At 46.9% G+C, this 16,693-nt stretch overlaps 1 protein-coding gene across 1 annotated transcript in view; it reads left to right on the top strand.

Moving 5' to 3' along the window:
• GRK7 (G protein-coupled receptor kinase 7) overlaps positions 1-16,693 on the top strand; it is a 45,788-nt gene that overhangs the window by 2,939 nt on the left and 26,156 nt on the right. The gene's annotated exons all lie outside the window — the stretch shown is intronic.

The raw sequence follows: 16,693 nt of genomic DNA, 5'->3' as shown, positions 1-16,693 counted from the left end.
GGCTAGAAGTCTGAATTCAGGGTGCTGGCTCTAGGGGAAGACTTTCTCTCTCTGTTGGTTCTGGGGGAAGGTCCTTGTCTCTTTTCAACTTCTGTTTCCTGGCTCCTTGGAGATCTCATGTGGTGTGGCGTCTATCTTCCCCTATCTCTGCTTACTTGCCCAATCAACTCTTTTTATATCTTAAAAGAGATTGACTTTAAGGTACATCCTACAATAATGCTGCCTCATTAGCTTGACAAAGAAAACCCATTCCCAAATGGGATTATAACCACAGCGTTAGGATTTACAACACATAATTGTTGGGAGACATAATTCAATCTACAACAGCTAGACACTGGAATTTTGGAGTCCTCATGGTTTGGGAATCAGCAGGCACCAGTGCATCGCTTGGGGAAGAGTGGGAAAAGAAGTCCAGGAACAGAAATTGAGGAATAGCAACATATAGGAGGTGTGGAAGAAGAGAGGCCCCTGAAGAGACTTAATAAGTAGGAGGAGAGGTGGAAGTGGTGTAGTCATGAGAGCTTTATCAGTTAAGTGTTAATTTCAGCAGCATATCATAGAAAACCCCAAAACAGTAGATTAAACAAGATAGGGCTTTATTTTTCTTATGTAATAAATTTTTTTAATAAGTAGTATAGAGGTAGGCAGTTCCTGTCATTAGTTCATTGGCTGCAGGATGATGGGATGTCTCTGTGATTTTAGCCTTTTCCGTATGTTGCAAGGTGGCTGTTCCAGTCCCAGCCATCACGTCCCTGTTCCAAGCAGGAGGAAGGAAGGGTCAAGATTAAATGGGCATGCAACACAGCAGTTGAGGTGGACTCTCTTTTAAGGAGCTTTCCTCAAGCCCCATCTAATATCTTCCACATATAGCTCACTTCCTCTCTGCAAAGGAAGCTGAGGAATGTCTTACCCCAACCCCCACCCCCTACTCCCCACACTGAATGTGAAAGTTGTAGTTAGTAAGGAAGAAGAAAGGCTGGATATTGAGCAGGTAACTAGCAGCCAGAAGAGAAGAGGGTATCAGGGAGGAGAGAGTGGTCAGCAGTGTGGAATGCTACAGAGAGGTCACACAATCTGTGGAATCTGGCAAATAGGAAATCGTGGTATCCTCAGTAAGGGCAGTTTGCAAGGACTGGTGAGATCTAAATGCAGACTGTCAGGGTTGGATTGAGCTGGAAGCAGAGTGAGACTAGAGAAGGAGGGAGGTTAGTAGCTAGAAGGGGGCACAAGGAGGAGAATACAGGAGTCTGAGGTGAGGAGAGACAAGCACATTTAGACGCTAAGGCAAGAGCCAGGAGAGAAGGAGTGGATGCTATAAGAAGGGAAGAGGATGGATGATGGAGGAGAACTCCAGGAAGGGGCAGTGGAGGAGGTGGCGCATTTAAGTAATGCTGTCTCCTAAATTAGGAGCCCTGATGGCATAGTGGTTAAGAACTCAGCTGCTAACCAAAAGGTTGGCAGTTTGATTCCACCAGCTGCTTCTTGGAAACCGTATGGAGCAGTTCTGCTCTGCCCTATAGGGTTGCTATGAGTCAAAGTTGACAGCAATGGGTTTGGTTTGGTATCTCCTAAATTGGAGGGGAAGAGGGACACACAGGGGAAGAGACAAATGTTTGCCTTCTCTGAGGACCATAGACTCAGGAGACACCTATGCCAATTGGCTAGTGAGTAGCATCTGGGGTCTTAAAAGCTTGCAAGTGGCCATCTAAAATACAACTATTGGTCTCATCCCAGCTGAAGCAAAGGAGAGTGAAGAAAACCAAAGACTTCAGGGAGCAATTAGTCTAAAGGACTAAGGGGCCACATGAACCTCAGCCCACATGACCCCAAGACCAGAAGAACTAGATGGTACCCGGCTACCACTACTGAGCACTCTGATCAGGATCACAATAGAGGGTCCCTGGCAGAGGTAGAGAAAAATGTAGAACAAAAATTAAATTCATAAAAAAGACCAGATTTACTGGTCTTGTAGAGACTGGAGGAACCCCCAAGACTATGGCCCTAAGGCACCCTTCTAGCATGGAACCGTTGCCATTCCAGGAGACCACCTTTCAGCCAAACAATAGACAAAAAAACCCAAACCCACTGCAGTCATAGCAACCCTATAGCACAGAGTAGAACTGCCCCCATAGGGTTTCTAAGGAGTGCCTGGTAGATTCAAACTGCCAAACTTTTGGTTAGCAGCCAAACGCTTTTTTTTTAATTAATTTATTAATTATGTTTTAAGTGAAAGTTTACAAATCAAGTCAGTCTCTCGTACAAAAAGTTATACATACCTTGTTGTGTACTCCTAGCTGCTCTCCACATAATGAGACAGCACACTCCCTCTCTCCACCCTGTATTCTCCATGTCCATTCAACCAGCTCCTGTCCCCCTCTTCCTTCTCATCTTGCCTCCAGACAGGAGCTGCCCACATAGTCTTATATGTCTGCTTGAGCCAAGAAGCCCACTCCTCACGGGTATCATTATCTATCCTATAGTCCAGTCCAATCTCTGTCTGGAGAGATGGCTTCAAGAATGGTTCCAGTCTTGGGCTAACAAAGGGTCCAGGGACCGTGACCTCCAGGGTCCCTCTAGTCTCAGGCCATTAAGCCTGGTCTTTTTACGAGAATCTGGGATCTGCATCCCAATGTTCTCCTGCTCCATCAGGAATTCTCTGTTGTGTTCCCTGTCAGGGCAGTGATCGGTGGTAGCTGGGCACCATCTAGTTCTTCCAGTCTCAGGCTGAGCAGCCAAACTCTTAACCACTATGCCACCAAGGTTTCCAATAGACAGCCCTACAAAATAAACAATAACACCCGAGAGGAAAGAGCTCCTTAGAACAGTTACTTATGTAAGACCAAAAGGGCAAAATCTAACCAAAAACAAAGACAAGGCAGGAAAGAGTAGGAAAACCAGACAAAATGTTGTGGGGATCGCAGGGCAGAGATGGGCAGAGTGCTAACACATTGAGAGGACAGCGACCGATGTCTTGGAACGTTCTGTGTACAAATTGTTCAGTGGGAAACTATTTTGCTCTGTAAACCTTTACCTAAAGCGCAGTTTAAAAAAAAAGAAGTGTTCGCCTTCTTTTGGATCTTGCTGCAGAAACGAGAATGTCTTGAATCCATGTCTTTCTATGCACTAAAATATTCAAGTGTATTACTTCATGGTTTAAATTTGTATCATCAATTATGCAGAGTAAAAAAATTCCTTCTGAGTGTCCCATATACATGTATCCTGATGATTGTTGATATATCTCCACATTGCTGGAGGCTTAGAAGATACACATATCTTCTTCTCTCTCATAAATCCCCCTCAGTCTTCCTCCTGCTCTGCTCATGGACCGAAAAAATGTTTGAGGGCAGTTCATTCAGTGGCTCCCGTATCCAGCTTCCCAGCTCTTGATTGGAACCTTCAGAAAACTTTCTGTGCCTCTAGGTATTGTCCACTATAATGAATGTACTTGATGGAGATTACTGCCTTTCCTGAGTCCCTCTCTGTCCTGTGAGGCAAAAACTTCAGAGTTTAGACAACTTGTGCCATCCAAGAAGTTTTATGCCGCAGCTCCTAGGCCTGCCTCTAAAGCCCAGGGCACCATGAGAAGAGGTGGGGAAAGAGAGAGAGAGCATATCAGAAGCCATGAAAAGAAAGACAGAGAAAGGAAACCCTCCCTTCTTCACTGTTTACCCCTTACCACAGGTGAAATCTCCTGCCCTCTCTTCCTGTAGTTTCCTATTTACTGCAGCTCCCACATGTGTAATTGAGCCCCCAATGGATTTTAAGGCCATTACATTCACAACATTTTACAGAAGAAAAGAAAAAGGACGTATTTTCAGGACTTCACCACTAACGTTCAGTTTGGATATCAAGGTACTACATAAAAGAAATACTGAAGGTCAGGGAGAAGATGAGAAGGAAGCATCACCCTGATTACGAAGGTTGGTATCTGCATTGACTCTGCAGTCCCCCTAGAAAAGTGAAGGCACGCTTGGGTTGGGAAAGTTGGCTACCATCTTCTCATTCAGTGACTCATTCGATCTGTAAAATTTCAGATTGCTTTCTGCTTCGTGTAACAGAATACCAGATGTCTGGTATGGATTCAGCAGCTCAACGATTTCAGGGCCAAGATCTCTGTAAATCTCTGATCTTCTGCTCTTTGTCACAAGATGGCTATTGCAACTCCAAACATTAAGTCCTCATTCCAGAATGGAAGAAATGGGGAAAAAAGAGGAATGTCAGCCCCCTTCTGTTTACAGTCCACTGGCCAGGATCCTGTCACATGTTTATCTTTAGCCACAAGGAAGGCTGAAAACTGGAGTATTTAATTTTCCAGCCTTGTTTTTAGGGAAAGATAAGGGAGAAAAAGGGAGTGAGAATGGGTGTTGGATGATCTGACACTGCCTGTCACACCAACCCCTAGGAAAATATATTGATAAGAATTAGGAAATGCAATTCACTTTCTTAACTCACACAGACATTAAAACTAGAGAATAATTGTTACAGTGTTATAATAGACAGGATTCTAAAATGACCCCCAATGATCCTCACCTTTGTATACTCTCCTTCCCTTGAGTGTAAGCAAAACCTGTGAATATGAGGAGCTATGATTTCCGTGATTATACTGTGTAATAGGACAAAAGGGATTTTGCAAATATAATTAAGGTTACTAATAAATTGACTGAGTTAATCAAAAGTGAGATTATCCAGGTGGGCCTGACCTAATCACATACACCCTTTGATTCCCAGTATAGAGGCCAGAGACAGGGAAGTCAGAGATTCAAGGCATGAGAAGGCTTGGATGGGGTCCCATGGCAAGGAATAGAGGTGGCTCTAGGACTTGACAGCAGAACCCAGCTTAGAGCCAGCCAGGGAATAGAGACCTCCGTCATACAACCACAGTGAACTGAATTTTGCCACAGCCATGTGAGCCTGGAAGAGGCCTGCAAGTTCCAGATGAGAATGCAGGTCACCTGGCATCTTGATTTCAGTCTTATGAGGCCCTGAGCCGAGAAGTCAGTCATGCAGTACCCAGACTTCTGACCTACAGAACTGTGAGCCAATAAATGGGTGGTTTTTTTTAAGCCACTAAATTTGTGGTAATCTATCATCAATTAATAGAAAACTAATACAAACTGTTAGCAAAGGAAGGTGACAAAGGAAAACTCTTTGTGTATAGTATAATCCAAATTAATGGAGGGGTATAAAGGTGCCGGACATTGTTAGAGGGACAATGTTTTCCTCTCCTACCGAGATTGGAACGCCTAGCATCTATTATAGTAGATGTAATTGAATTTGTAACCCTGTACTTGATTCTTCCAAGTGCATAACTCTTCCCTGGGTATGAGCGGGGCCTCCCTAGAGAGACACAGGCCTTTTCAACCTATTAGAGGGATACTGGGTAAAGTACTTTGGATATTTCCCTATAGGCAATAGGGAGCCATTGAAGGTTTTTCAACAGGGAAGTGGCATGATCAGAGTGATTCTTTAGGAAAATGACTCTGACACTATAAGATGAACAGGAGAAGGAAGAGACTGGAATCGGGGAGAAAGGAGTACCAGCGACAAGCTGCTGTAATGATCCAGAAACAAGGTAATTAGGATCTGGGCTAGGTCCTGGCCTCTGAACAGTCTTATATCCAGAGCTCAGTCCCTTTGGTCTCTCATCTGGGCTCCATCAAGACCCAGATCTTTGCTGCTCTTGAACGTGGCTGTCCTACAGAACCACTCCTAGAATGTGATGAATTTGGGGGTCCCCTGGCTGCTGGTCGTTGGGCAGGGAGGCCCTCAGAGAGGAGAGGAGAAAGAAGGCTCTATCCAGGCTTGAGAGATACGGAGGCAGACACTGGAGGAGGGTCGGGGATGTTTATGAGCCCTGTCCTGGGGGCTAGAAACCCTGGTTCCTGTTCCAGGTTTACCACTGACTCATATTAGGCATATCTGTCATATTGGCAGGCCTCAGGGCATCTTTAATCTCTAAAAATTGGAGTCTACAAGATAGTTCTTTGAATTATTTGTAAGAAAAAACTTATTATAAACTCAAAAGATTAACATATGGAATAAGTTACCATGATTTACTGGACTTGAATTACAATCAGGGTCCTTATGGGACAAAAGTGCATTACTTAAGAAAATAAAATTAGACTCACACACAGAATTGTACACCAATGTTTACTGCAAAACTATTCACAATAGCCAAAAGGTGGAAACAATCTAAATGCCCGTCAACAGATGAACGGATAAACGAATGTGATACACGCATACAATGGACTACTACTCAGCTGATAGGAGAAATGAAGTCTTGGTACGTGCTACAGTATGGATGGAGTTTGAAGACATTCTGCTAAGTGAAATAAGTCGATCACAAAAGGATAAATATTGTATAACTTCACTTATATAAAAAATACAAGAAAAGGCAAATGTATGAAGAACAAAATTGATTAGTGGTTACTAGGAGCATGAGGGAAGGGGAATGGGAGGTCAACAGTGATGGAAATATCACGTTGATTAAGGAGGGTTGCACAGTCGATGGGAGCCCTGGTGGTGCAATGGTTAAAGCACTTGACTGGCTAACCAAAAGGTCAGCAGTTCGAATCCACCAGCCGCTCCTTGGAAACCCTACAGGGCAGTTCTACTCTGTCATATAGGGTCTCTATGAATCAGAATTGACTCAATGGCAGCAGATTTGGTTTGCACAGCAGATTATTGTAATTGTTGTTGATAAGTTATACACCCTTAAAAAGTTGAACTGGCCAAAGCTGTGTGATAGATATATTTACAACAATGACCAGAAAAAGGAAGAAAAAAAAAAGAGGAGCTGCTGAGGCTGTTTAGGTACAGCCAAACACCTCATAGGATTTGGTTCCTTTGTTTGGAGGTTTAAGGTCATGGTTTCATGGAACATCCCAGTTAATTGGCCTAATAACGTGTTTAGTGTGTCTGTTCTACCCCCTAGTTCCTCACATAGTGCCTGCGGTCTTAGAAACTTGCAAGTGGCCATCCAAGGCACAGCAAGTGGTCTATATTTGCCTGGAACAACAGAGGAAGAAGGAGAGTCAGGAACAGGAGGAGGGTATGGAATGGCTGATTGCCTCCATGAACAATTGCCTCCTTTGCCGTGAGACCAGAAGAACTGGATGGTGCCCGGCTACCATTACTGAACATTTTGATCAAAGATTCTAGAGAAGAATCATGATTAAAAGGGGGCAAATGCAGAACAGAATTTCAAATTCTCATGGACTCCAGACTTCCTGGAGCCTTGAAGGTTGTTGAATGAACCCCAGAAACTATTGCTCTGAGATAACCTTAAAATCTTGAACCAAAAATATCCCTTCAGATCTTCTTGAAACCAAACAACAGTTCAGCGTTATGCTCTTTTGAGAACTATTTATATGGATCAGATTGGTAGCAGCAACTTGAAAGATTAGATAGGAAACTTGGGGGTGGGGGGCAGCGAATTTATGTTAATGGGAGAGGAACTACTCAGAAAATGAGGATGAGAGTGGTTGCACAATTCAAAGGATGTAATTGATGTCACTAAATGGTACATGTAGAAACTGATGGGAATTGGTGTATGTTTTGCTGGGTATATCCTCAACAACAACAAAATAATAAATTCATGGCTTAAGTAAGTGAGAAGCCCAGAGGCTTGGTCTGCTGCAGGTGTCTGAGCAATGTCACCAGAAATCTCTGACTCTCTGCTCTGCCCTCCTCTGCATTTGTCTCACCTTCAGACAGATGCTCCCCACATGGAGGCACCAGCAGCTCTAACACCTCCTACCAGCTGGGCAACTCCATAGAAAGAAAGTGCTTCTTCGTAAGTATTCCTTCACACCACAAAGGGAAGGCTCTCAATGGACAACCCAGGCCGTGTATCCAACCACAACCAATTCCGTTGGCCAGGACTAGATCATGGCTTGTCCGAGGATCCAGGGGTAGGGCCTGTCCCATCCAAATTTCATGGCTTGAGAGCAGAGGATGTGTGTTCTCCAAAGGAAAACCAGGATGCAAAAGTGGGGAGTGGTTGCCACATAGGTGAAAACAGGAGGTATTCCTGAAAAGGATTCACAAGATTTCCACCCTCTTTATCAGAGATGATGGGGTCTACATCCTTTACAAAGAAAGTTTTATGAGGTGGGTACTATTATTAGCTCCATTTTACAGATGGAGAGACTGCAACTCAGAGAGGTTGTTACCCACTCAAAGTCACAACACTATTATGTAACAGAAACCCAGGTATGTCAGATTCAGGGGGCCAGTGGCGGTTCAGTGGTAGAATTCTTGCCTTCCACACAGGAGACCCAGGTTTGATTCCTGAGCAATGTACCTCGTTCACAGGCACCAGCCATCTGTCAGTGGAGGGTTGCTCATTGCTATGATGCTGAACAGGTTTCAGCAGTGCTTCCAGACTAAGATAGACTAGGAAGAAAGGTCTGGCGATCTGCTTCTGAAAATCAGCCAGTGAAAACTCTATGGAACACAATGGTCAGATCCACAACCAATCATTGGGACGATGCAGGACCGGGCAACATTTCATTTCACTGAATATGGGGTGACTCAACATCGGTGAAAACAACATTTCAGGTTCAAAAGCACCCATGGTTTGCACTCCACCTCATTCAGTTCATGCCCAGGGCAGAACGTGGCCTACAGTTTTCCATGCTACGAAAGGCTCTCCACCCTTTAAAACTCAGACAGAATTGGTGCATGGGATGAGATTAGCAGATGTGTCTGCGTCTGGTCTGGTATGGACACCAACCACGAGCCTAGCTGAGCCTCTGACAGAAGCTTGTGGGGAAGCCTCCAGAAGTGGAGTACCCCTACCTACACAGAGAATGATGGGCATTTCTGGCTTGATGACTAATGTCTCAGAGCCGGCTTCCCACACATAGACACAATATAATTAAATGTGATCCCAGCCCCTGGCTACATCCACTTTTAATAAATGTGATAAGCATAAAACTCACTCATGTCATGTTTCAGAGACTCCAGGCAAATATAATAAGGAAATTGAGCAGTGAGGCCCAAGCTGGGGCTTTTGTCAGGAATTGGAAGGAACTTGGAACTTGGAACAGTGATTCTACAGCATGGTGCGTGTTTGGTTACTTTGTCCTGCCTTGGAGCCCCTGACCAAATCTTCACCTTTGAAGAGATAATGGGAAGAGAGGGGTTCAGCATTATATTTATTTTGAAGCCTCTGTTGCACCGAATTCAGTGCTGGAGACATACCGAGTATGTGGCTTTTAAAAGACCTGTGCCTTCATCACAGCCATCACGACCTTGCTCCAAAATGTTTTCTCTTTGAGAATTTACTCCTGAGAACCGGTTTGAGTGCCACACAGAAGAAGCATTCCGGTTCCTTCATGGTCACACCTTGGTTTCAACCAAAATTGTTACTATCAATTCCGTGACTGAATTTTGGTCCTAGTAATTTTTGACCGCTTCAAAAATGTTAAATGCATTCTCAAAGTATTTTCCACTATTAAGAGCATTCAAAAAATATTCACTACAGTCTTGGAATTATCTTGAACCTGACTATCGAAAAGGCTTTCATACATTCATTCATCCACCATGTGTTCATTGAACATTTCCCACCGACCAGGTCTGTGCTAACCATGAGGGATAAAAGGATAAGCAAAACCCAGACCCAATTCCTGCCCTCACGGAGGCTAGTGGGGGAGATTGCACTTCATAAATAATCATTCAAATGAATATAAAATTTCAATTATGATAAATGCTGTGAAAAGTCAGACATGGGACTGTCAGAGGAGTATTTGGCTTAATATGCGAGGATCAGAAAGTTAACCACGCGGTTAACTACAATGTACTTGGTATCAGAAAGACAGCTAGGAATTTAATCAGCAAAGTGATTGGGGTGATATCTTAAATTGTATTCCCCGGAAACAGACTGAGATAGAGAGCTGCTTATGGACGATTCATTAGGGAGAGGCCTCCTGAGATAAACCTTGAGGAAGGCAGAACTGGGCAAAGGGAGAAACTGGCTGAAATGAGGTGGGAACTAAGCCCTCAGTCGTTTCTTGAGGGAGCTCCGGAGTTGGAATGCCCTTCAGGATTGTCACAAATCGAGGCGAGGTCCAGGCTTTTGTATTGCCATATGAGCCACTCCTTGACCTCAGGCAGCTGCCAGAAGGGGGCGTAAGCTTGGGCAAGGCAGTTCTCTGCCTCAGTACGCCATTCCCAGGCAAGGTGCAGCAGTGACCAACAGCAGTCAATGGTCTTCACCTGGGCTGGCTACATAGTTTGTGGACTCCTTGATCAAATAGCAGGAAAAAAAGCTTTCTCTCCTTTTTTCCATGGTCTCTCCCTAGGTTCCTAGGCTCGTCATGGTGTTTCATTATTGCTCTTTAATGCTGCACTTCCCTCAGGCACAGGGATACTGAGGGGCAGGGGTGTATGGCTGCCCCATGACTGGACATGCAGGAAGCCTGTGCCTGACTCCCAGCCCTCCCTGAACTGGTGTCCATCCCCCCACCAGTGGTGGAGAGCGCAGCAGCAGCTGGCCGGGTGCAGAGAAGCAGACAGGACCCATCTTGTCCCTGGGAGGCAGGGAGGTGGCGAGAGGTGGGGCCGGTGCGGGAGCTGAGGCTCTGAGCACGTCCACCCTACCAGCCCCACCCGCTGTCCATTGTCTCACTGGTCTTCACTTAACAAAACACAAATTCAAAGATAAACTATTGAGAATGTCCAGACAGTCACCACAGAGTATTAAATCCTCAGCGCAGGGCCCCTTCTGAGAGGTGGGCCCTGGGCAGCTGTACTGGTCACATGTGCATGAAACCAGCCCCGGTCCCAGTGTAGGGAGGACACCTAGAACCTAAGAGGGGATCTGGGCGGAGGACCACAGCACCCACCATAGGTGACCAAGAGCATTTCAGGCAATGGGAACAGCCAATGCAAAGTACCTGTTGCTTTTGGGGAAATGAAAGGAAGCCAGGAAATGAAAAGCACAAAGCAAGGGGGACATGTGGCTCAAATGAAGCTGGAGAGGCGGACAGGGGCCAGACCAAACCTGGCATGACAGGCCATGTTAGGGACTTTGAGTTTTTGCCTAAGAGCCCTGGAAAGCCTTTGAAAGGATTTAGCCAAGCAGGTGACATGCTTAGAATTTTGTTTTGAAAAGGTTACTCCAGCTGCAGGGAGGAGAACAGATTAGAGGGGATCCAGAAGGATCTTGGTCATTTGTAATCCAGCTGAGGGATGATGGCGGTTGGCACCATAGGAGTGGTGGAGACAGAGCACAGTAGATGGACCTGGGAGAGATTTCAGAAGGAAGAGGCCTCAGTGATGGTTTGGATATGGGGGGAGGGGAGGGAAACAGACATGTCAAGGATGATTTATGGGGTGATGTCGCATCAAAGGCACAGAGCAGGGCCCCAGGTACAAAAAAGGGAACGAGGCAAACAAATCCCTGCCTTTATAAGCCCCAGGAGATGGAAGAGACCAAGTCAATGGGCACTGACAACAATGGAATCAGGCTTATCTGAGCTGGGTACATACGAAGGGCATCCAGCCAACCTAAGAGTCAGGATGGGCTTCCAGGAGGAAACGACAACCAAGTTGGGACCTAAAAGGCAAATAGAAACCAGGCCAGGTGAAGAGAAAGGAGAGAGTGGGCTAGGCAAAAATGATGATTTTTGTCTCCCAGGTGACATTTGGTGGTGTCTGAAGACATCTGTGGTTGTCACGACTGGGGAAGTGCTACTGGCATCCAGTGGGCAGAGAGGCCAGGGATGCTGCTAAACATCCTACAACGCACAGCACAGTCGTCCCTACAAAGATCTGGCCCCCAATGTCCACCGTGCCGGGGCTGAGAAACCCTGGTCTAGGTAAAGTCCTGGGAAGGGAGGGCAGTGCGCAGTCATAGAACCAAGTGGCTCTGCAGCCACCTGGAGGGTGGAGTCACAGGGTGGGAGGATGACAAAAGATGAACCTGGCCCCGGGGGGCCGGAGGAGTCAGACGAAGGCATTCGAACTGTATGCCAAGGGTGTTGGGGGGCCACTGAAGTCTTTCAGGCAGGGAAGTGACAAAATCGGACTTGGAAGGACAATCAGGAAGAGGAGTTGGGATAAGGGTGAAAGGGGAGTGAAGCAGAGAGCCTGGGAACCGGGGGAGGCCAGTACATAGTCCGGTGGAGTTGTGGGAACAAGCAGAGAGAGAGCCAGGAGGCCCGCAGGGTGAGGCAGGAGGGCGCTATTGTGGGAGATGGTGAGGTCCGGGGACCAAAAGATTGTTGCATCATCTAATTTGGCATAGTTACATGTTAGAAGCTCAGGGCATCCATTCAGATCATTTGCAGCTAATGAAATATGATACTCAGGATAGCAAGATGGAAGGTTCTGCCACTCACTATGGCTACTGTGGGCAGATGTGCAAGCGGGCCTGCCCTGGGCTGCCACATACGCACTACGCCATTTGGAGCGTCTTCTTGTAATCGGCAGAGACTATGCTTAGGCTGGCCACAGCCCTGCGCATGACCCCGGGAAAGTTAGGCTTCTCCCCTGAGCCTGGTTAATACCACTGCCTCCTAGGGGTGATGAGAGGATTAAGAAAGAAGGTAGATAAATGCCTAGCAGAGGGCCAGCCACTTGGCAGGCACTCAAGAAATGATTGCTAACTGCTCTGATTATTCTACAGGAAGTCTAGCGCCAGACCCTCAGTCACAAGCTCCCATTGCTCGTCAGGGTGACCTTTGTGGCTATGCTTTGTTCTCTGGGGGATGCAGGAAACCGGCAGGAGCCCAGCATTGCAGCCCAGTAGGCAGTGGGAGCGGCTCTTTCAGGGCAGAGCCGGGCAGGCTCACTCAGTTGCCTTGCTTCCTTGAAGCCCCATAGAGTTTCATTTGTGGTTTTTTTCTGAGCAGCTTAGAGACGAAGCAGAAAATATGCCTCAGCCTGCTGCAGGGCAGAGTCACAGAACATGAAACCGCCAAAGAACACACCTGCCTGAAAGAACCTAACTATTGATCTCTACATCTAGCTCAATTGGCATGACATAGTTTATAAAGAAAATGTTCTACATTCTACTTTCATGAGTAATGTCTGAGGTCTTAAAAGCTTGTGAGCAGCCATCTAAGATACTCCATTGGTCCCACCCCATCTTGAGCAAGGGAGAATGAAGAAAACCAAAGACACAAGGGAAAGATTAGTCCAAAGGACTAATGGACCACAAGTACCACAGCCTCCACCAGACTGAGTCTAGCATACCTAGATGATACCTGGCTACCACCACTGACTGCTCTGACAGGGATCACAATAGAGGGTCCCAGACAGAGCTGGAGGAAAAAAAAAAAAACCCATTGCCGTTGAGTTGATTCTGACTCATAGCAACCCAATGGAGAAAAGTGTAGAATAAATTCTAACTCACAAACACACATACAAAAACAGACCAGACTTATTGGTCTGACAGAGACTGGAGAGACCCCAAGAGTATGGCCCCCAGACACCCTTATAACTCAGTAATGAAGTCACTCCTGAGGTTCACCCTTCAGCCAAAGATTAGACAGGCCCGTAAAACAAAAGCAGACTAAATGGGCACACCAGCCCAGGGGCAAGGACATGAAGGCAGGCGGGGACAGGAAAGCTGGTTATGGGAAACCCAAGGTCGAGGAGGCGAGAGTGTTGACGTGTCGTGGGGTTGGCAACCAATGTCACAAAACAATAAGTGTAACAATGGTTTAATGTGAAACTAGTTTGCTCTGTCAATCTTCATCTAAAGCACAATGAAAAAAAAATTTTTTTTTTTTAAACCAAAAAACACTTATTGATCTCTGACAATGGCCTGGATTGCTTCAACCTAATGGAGTCTTAAAGGCTTCTGGGTTTTTCTTGTCGTGTAGCTGTCCTGCCTGAAACAGCCAGGACCCAGGCAGGCTAACAATAGCCACTAACGCCTCATGTGGGCCTGCTATGTGCCAGGATTTTGGGAGGCATTCAATTGTCTTATTGCTTCCATCCTCATTACAGTTCTATGACGTAAGAGATATGAGTCTCAGAAAGGTTGAATAACTGGCCGGGGTCACCAGTTCATGCGTGGGAGAGCTGGGATCTGAACCACAGCCAACTGGCGCCAGTGCTAGAGCGTTTCACCCCAGACTGTACAGCTGTATAGACGGAATTATTGCAGGAATCAGTGGCATCACTAGGGTTGGTGTCACCCAGTGCGAGAACTCATGGTGTCAGCCCCCCATGGGCCCGTTGCTGTACCAGACCCTACAGAATCAGTCATAGTATTTTTTGCACTGAGGTTACTCTGAAATTGTAATTCCTATAGATCATCCTTCTTTTCCTTTAATTACTGCTTCATTCCCAAGAAAGTTACTGCTGTAGGTTCACACGTACTAATTATCACAATGTTGTAGCTAAAACACCAGAAGATTTGGCAAGATCAGTGACTATAAAGCACCAGCAGCAGCGGGTGCTCATAGCTGGGCAGACAGACAGGATTCGAAACATCATCATTGTCATTTGATAACGACCACAGATCTGACTAGACCGCATTACCTGTGCTGTCAAGTCCGACTCATAGCGACCCTATAGGACAGAGGAGAACTGTCCCATAGGGTTTCCAAGGAGTGGCTGGTGGATTTGAACTGCCGACCTTTTGATTAGTGGTCATAGCTCTTAACCACTGCACCACCAGGGCTCCAAGAGTGCATTACCCATTGCCATCAAGTCCATTCCGACTCATAGCGACCCTATAGGACAGAAGAGAACTGTCCTATAGGGTTTCCACTGAGTGGCTGGTGGATTTGAACTTCCAACCTTCTGATTAGTAGTCATAGCTCTTAATCCCTGCACCACCAGGGCTCCAAGAGCGCATTACCCATTGCCATCTAGTCGATTCTGGCTCATAGCGAACCTAAAGGACCAAGTTAGACCTGCTGCTTAGGGTTTCCAAGAAGCACCTGGTGGATTCCAACTCCTAACCGCCACACGGCCAGGGTTTCCAAAAGAGTGGGTTAGAAAGTTCAAAAAGTAAATTAGCATAGAGTTTCAGCCTTGTAGGTATATTGACACATGTAAGCTGGGCTTATGAAAAATGTTTTTGTTGTTAAAACTATAGGAATATTATTATAGACATTTTGCTGTCACCCCCTCAGACAGTGTCACCTGGTGTGGTCCTCATCCCCCTCACCCCTTTAGTGATGCCACTGGCATTTTGAACCCCCTATGGGGCTCTCAAGCCCTGGTGGTGCTGTGGTTAAAGCACTCGGCTGCTAACCAGAAGGTCAGCAGTCCTAACCCACCGGCCTCTGGGCAGGAGAAAGATACAGCAGTCTGTTCCCTTAAAGATTAACAGCCTGGAAAACCCTGTGAGACAGTTCTGCTCTGTCCTATAGGGTCACTATGAGTCAGAATGGACTCCATGGCGGTGAGTGTGTGTTTTGTTTCTGTTTTAATTTTTATGGGGGCTCTCTGATGAGGGTCTCCTCCCAGGGGTGTCAGGAAGAGCAGGAGGCTGGTCTCCGGTAAGACTTGCCTCCCCGCCCAGGAAGTGGCTGGCAGGAACGGTGCCAACCAAAAAAACCAAACCCAGTGCTGTCGAGTCCATTCTGACTCATACCAACTCTCTAGGACAGAGTAGAACTGCCCCACAGAGCTTCCAAGGAGCACCTCGTGGATTCCAACCTCTGACCTTTTGGTTAGTAGCTGTAGCACTTAACCACTATGCCACCAGGGTTTCATTATCTTTTGGGGAGAACCCATTAACCCATTGCCATGAGTCGATTCCGGCTTACAGGGACCCTAAAGCACAGAGTAGAACTGTCCTATAGGGTTTCCAAGGAGCGCCTGGTGGATTCGAACTGCCAAACTTTTGGTTAGAAGCCATAGGTTGTAACCACTACACCACCAGGGTTTCCTCCAGCAAGGAGCAAAAAGCAGGCCCGACTGCAGGGGGACAGAGCAAGGGCGGAGTCTCGAAGAAGCTAAGTCCCCTGGGGTCCGAGGGCTGCATTCCTCCGAGGTCTGCAAAGGCCACCGCTTAAAGGCGCAGAGGAGCAGCTGGGAACGAGAACAAAGCGGCCAGGCCCCCCTCGGAGGAAGGAAGGAGCGAGCCCCAGGAAACAGCTGATAGCGCTAAGCTCAGCTTGTTTTTTTCCTCTGCTCAACAGTTCTCCTGCCACGGCAAACAAAAGATGTACATTCTGATTCCCTCTTCTGTTTGGATTGTGCTGTCGACTGGATCTGGTTTGTGATGAGCTGGGGGGAAAGAGGCATCCGCGGGCGGTTTCTGGCTCCGCTTGCCTGTGTGCTCGGCCGGCCCTGGCCGCCGGGAAACGCCGAGAGCTTCCCTTCTGCTGCTTTCTCCCCGCCCGGTCACCAAACCCTACCTGGCCCCTTGTGGGGCGCCAAACGGGCATTCCATTTAATGATGCAATTGAAGATTGCCAACTTTTCCGACGGCAACGGGTCTTTTTTTTTTTTAGAGGTTTACCGGCGTCTGCTGGTTTGACCTTGAAGCGCGCACACACTTTTTCATCGAGAGTAAAACTAATAAGCTGTGAATTGTGCGCCTGCGCAGCCCCCACTGAAAGGTCGCCCCCAGTCCTCTTCACTGCCAAGGTCACAGCCCACTGTTGTCCAGAGCCCCATTGGGACTACCCAAAGCGCAGGACCCATCCAGCCTGGGCCCTGCCACTAAGGTCCCCCGGGCCTGGGACCGGTGATAACCACAGGCTCACTGGAAGCTAGC

The sequence above is a fragment of the Elephas maximus genome, chromosome 23 (assembly GCF_024166365.1).
Source record: "Elephas maximus indicus isolate mEleMax1 chromosome 23, mEleMax1 primary haplotype, whole genome shotgun sequence".
In the NCBI taxonomy this organism is placed as follows: Eukaryota; Metazoa; Chordata; class Mammalia; order Proboscidea; family Elephantidae; genus Elephas; species Elephas maximus.
The sequence above is the reverse complement of the archived record's forward strand: the minus strand, read 5'-3'. Positions and strand labels throughout refer to the sequence as shown.